This window comes from Schistocerca gregaria, chromosome 4 (genome assembly GCF_023897955.1).
Source record: "Schistocerca gregaria isolate iqSchGreg1 chromosome 4, iqSchGreg1.2, whole genome shotgun sequence".
Classification (NCBI taxonomy): Eukaryota; Metazoa; Arthropoda; class Insecta; order Orthoptera; family Acrididae; genus Schistocerca; species Schistocerca gregaria.
The window spans coordinates 253,440,388-253,445,220 of NC_064923.1; the positions used below are offsets into that span (position 1 = coordinate 253,440,388).

A 4,833-nucleotide genomic window follows, 5' to 3' on the forward strand; every position below is an offset into this window, starting at 1 on the left:
GGATGCATGAGCTGTTAAGCTGATTGTGCGATAATTCTCGCACTTGTCAGCTCTTGCAATCTTCGGAATAGGGTTGACGGTATTTTCCCGAAAGTCAGATGGTACACATCCGACGCACCAAAGCCAATAGTCAATTTATTGCCACTTCCACTACAATTTTAAAAATTCCAATGGAATATATTCTATTCCTTCAGGCTTATTTGGTCTTAAGTCATCCAAAGTTCTCTTAAATTCTGATTCTAATACTGGATCTCCTATCTGTCCTAAATCGACTACTGTTTCTATCACATCAGACAAATCTTCCCGATTATACAGGCCTTCAGTGTACTCTTTTCGCGTATCCGTTCTCTCCTCTGCATACAATAGTGAAATTCCCGGTTGCACTCTTAATGTTATCACCCTTGCATTTAATTTCACGAAGGTTTTTTTTACTTTACTATATGCTGAGTCAGTCCTTCCGACAATTATTTCTTTTATGATTTTTTCAGATTTTTCATGCACCCATTTCCTCTTAGCTTCCCTTCGCTTCCTGTTTATTTCATTCCTCAGCGACTTGTATTTCTGTGTTCCTGAATTTCCTTAAACATTTTTGTACTCACATCTTTCATCGATCAAGTTACGTATTTCGTCTGTTACCCATGCTTTCTTCACAGGTACCTTCTTTGTACCTATGTTTTTCTTTCCAACTCTGTGATTACCTTTTTTAGAGATGTCCATTCCTCTTCAACTGTAATGCCTACTGAGCTATTCGCTATTGCTGTATCTATAGCCTTTGCGAACTTCAAGCGAATCTCGTCATTTCTTAATACTTCCATATCCCACCTCTTTGCGTATTGGTTCTTCCTGACTAACCCCTTGATCTTCAGCCTACTCTTCATCACTAGTAAACTGTGATCTGAGTCTATCTCTGCTCCTAGGTAAGTCTTAGAATCCAGTACCGGATTTCGGAATCTGTGTCTGATCATGATCTAATCTAACTGAAACCTTCCCGTATTACCAGGCCTTTTTTCTAAGTATACCTCCTCCTCTTGTGATTCATGAATAGAGTATTAGCTATTACTAGCTTCAATTTGAAACGGAACTCAATTAGTCCTCCTCCTCTTTCATTCCTTGTCTGAAGCCCATAGTCTCTTATAACCGTTTCTTCTGCTCCTGACCCTAAAATTGTATTCCAGTCCCCCATGACTATTAAATTTTGATTTCCATTTACTTACTGTATTACCCTTCCAATATCCTCATATACTTTCGCTATTTCTTCATATTCAGCGTGCAAGGTCGGCATGTATACCTAAACTATCGTTGCCGGTTTTTGTTTGCTGTCGATTCTGACAAGAACAAGTCTATCACTGAACTGTTCACAGTAACACACTCCCTGCCCTTCATTCCTATTCATAACGAATTCTACTCCCATTATATCATTTTCTACTGCTGTTAATATTACACTATACTCTTCTGACCAGAAATCCTTGTCCTCTTTCAAGTTCACTTCACTGACCCCTGCTATATGTAGAGTAAGCCTCTGCATTTTCAGATTTTCCAGTTTCCCTGTCACATTCAAACTTCTGACATCCCACGTTCCGACTCTTAGAAAGCTATCCTTTCGTTGGTTATTCAATCTTTTTCTCGTGATCATCTCACCCTTGGCAGTTCCCACTGGGAGATCCGAAAGGGAAACTATTTAGGAATCTTTTGCCAATGGAGAGATCATCGTGACTTTTTTTTCTGTTACAGGTGATATATCTTGTGGATACACGTTGTGTGTCTTTAATGCAGTGGTTTCCATTGCCTTCTGCATCCTCATGCCGTTGACCATTGCTGATTTTTCAGCCATTAGGGGCAGTCTGCCACACCCGGGACAACAGAGTGCCCTGGACCTATGTCCGCTCCTCCGCCCTCTTTGACAAGACCGTTGACAGAATTAGGGTGACTTTTTGTGCCGGAAGTCTACGGCCGCCAATGGTAATTATTAATCAGAATTTGAGTGATGTCGAGTTTTGAACCTGAGCCCTAGGATGCTTTGTTTATTAATCAAAGACCCGGCCTATAAACCACGGAGGCGCCAATTTAATATCTACTTACCCACCTGGAACCAGAAAAAAATGGGGCAAATGGCTCTGAGCACTATGGGACTTAACTTCTGAGGTCATTAGTCCCCTAGAACTTAGAACTACTTAAACCTAACTAACCTAAGGACATCACACACATCCATGCCCGAGGCAGGATTCGAACCTGTGACCGTAGCGGTCGCGCGGTTCCAGACTTCTGCCACTTCATCACCACCTGCAGACTGTTATGGTAACATCCACCTGCAGCAAAGAGGCGAACTTTAGGGAAAGTCGACTCATTTTCAAGGATGTTCGGTAATTTCAGTCTTCATTCTGTAGCCAGAGGTTCCACATGCATTCAACTCCGACAATAGACACACACGCTTACTCTTCTCTAGTATTTTATGTTCTTCAGCAATTATAGTGCGACTTCTGTGGATGTAAATGTTTTACCCAGATAAGCTTTAATTTGAATTAAATTCCAGATTTGTTCTCCAGACTGGCCAAGGCATTAGCTTATTATCTTCAATGACAGTTAAATCATTTCTTTGATTTTACGTGTAATAACATGAGTTAATTGAGATACTTGTCTAATTTCGTAGTCAGATGAATTCCTTTATCAATGTTTTGATGGGGAATGACTTTTTGTCTGAGATACAAGACCACACTAAAAAAATTTGCTTAAATATATAGTTAGAGTACTCCATCACAGTCTGTCACAACAAAACCAAACATTTACAGCGGCTCAGAAAGACGTTCAGTATGCATCAAGAAAAAGTATTTATCGTTTGCCTGATAACATAAAATTCCTGACAGATTACAAACCAAGTTTTAAACCTAGCCTAAATAATTTCCTCTGGACATCTCTTATTCCACAGACGATATTTTATTTAGAAATGTCCTAGTTCTTTGCGTAGTGACACTGAAAAATATACTTGTGTTCATTACTAGTGTTAAAACTAATTTATGAAATTTAGAATTATTTACTAGCATGACACATTTCATCAGTAGGCTGCCATCATTGGGCTCATTATAGTCAACAAAACTAGACATTGTCATCATTAGGTGATGTCTGCGATCCTTATTTGCCCAGAAAATATTAATTTCAGTCTTCAGATTGGTTTCCTTAATTTTTAAATAATGGGTTTCTGGCCAAAAGTCCTTCGTCAGACCTGTTAAGCAAATTTAAATGACAGTTGACTCAAAACTTATGTTTGCAAGACTTTAAATATTAAAAAATAGTTACAATTTTAAACATGCCATTTACTACAGTTAAAGTAACCCGTCGCTTGTCGGCAAAGAACTACAATTTCCCTGTAATAACTATAAAGGCACTAGCCTGCAAGGAATTTACTCTGCGTTTTTCAAGAAATCTAATTAGTAGAAAGCTAGTAAGATTGAAAAATGCCCTCTCTCGGCAGAAAACTGATTAAAATTAAGAAAAAGTTCATACGCCTAACACGTAAATAATGATCACGCAAATAATTTAAAATAATTACACTAAAAAAATTTAAAAATTCTTGAAAAATATTTTAGAAAATTGTGTCTCCTTTTCTTTCCATTTGTGCTCGTAGAGGGAGCTTTAACTGCGCCATACCACACACACTGAAGCTTCCTCTACTGTGTCCAATGTAACGCCGCCAACACGCAGTGTGCCCCCGCAGTTGGTGCTTGACAAAGTGAGGCAAAAATAGTAGTAGACCCAGAAGGAATTTATATTCACATAAGAGAATAATAGAAAGCTAAACAGTCTGTATATCAGCGAAGACGGAGAACGTGTATAATAAATGGGGGTCCTAGGCGTTGAAACAGTTAACATATATTTGAGTAATTCTTTCCCATCAGAGATTAATTATAAATTACACTGCAGTGACAAAAGTCATAGCACAGGGAAATGTACATGTACAGATGGCGCACTACTACTACACTCCGACCGAGGTGGCGCAGTTGTTAGCACACTGGACTCGCATTCGGAAGGACGCGGTTCAATCGCCTCTCCAACCATCCTGATTTAGGTTTTCCGTGATTTCCCTAAATCGTTTCAGGCAAATGCCGGGATGGTTCCTTTGAAAGGGCACGGCCGATTTCCTTCCCAATCTTTCCCTAAAACCGAGATTGCGCTCCGTCTCTAATGGCCTCGTTGTCTACGGGACGTTAAACACTAACCACCTAACCACCTACTACACTCCGCCCGAACAGGCTGTAAAGACCCAACGGAACCGACCGGCCGCCGTGTCATCCTCACCCAAAATCGTCACCAACTGCGGATATGGAGGGGCACGTGGTCAGCACACCGCTCTCCCGGCAGTATGTCAGTTTGCGAGACCGGAGCCGCAACTTTTCAATCAAGTAGCTCCTCAGTTTGCCTCACAAGAGCTGAGTGCACCCCGCTTGCCAACAGCGCTCGGCAGGCCGGACGGTCACCCATCCAAGTGCAGGCCCAGCCCGACAGTGCTTATCTTTGGTGATCTGACGGGAACCGGTGTTACCACTGCGGCAAGGCCGTTGGCACAGATTGCGTACACCTGGTATAAAAGGGCAGTGCAGTGGAGGATCTGTCATTTGTACTCAGATGAGCCATGTCGAAACTTTTCCGACGTAATTATCGCCGGAAGAAATGAAGTAACAAGACTTTGATCGCGAGAGCGGTAGTTGGAGCTAGACGCATGGGACATTCCTTTTCGGAAATCCTTAGGGAATTCAACAATCCAAGATCGACAGTGTCAAGACTGTGCCTAGATTAGCAAATTTCAGACATTACTTCTCACCACAGAGATCACAGTGCCCG

General features: G+C 41.2%; 1 pseudogene; it reads right to left on the reverse strand.

The window, feature by feature from the left end:
• Positions 1-4,437: 4,437 nt before the first annotated feature.
• Positions 4,438-4,555, reverse strand: LOC126268326 (5S ribosomal RNA; annotated as a pseudogene).
• Positions 4,556-4,833: the final 278 nt, after the last annotated feature.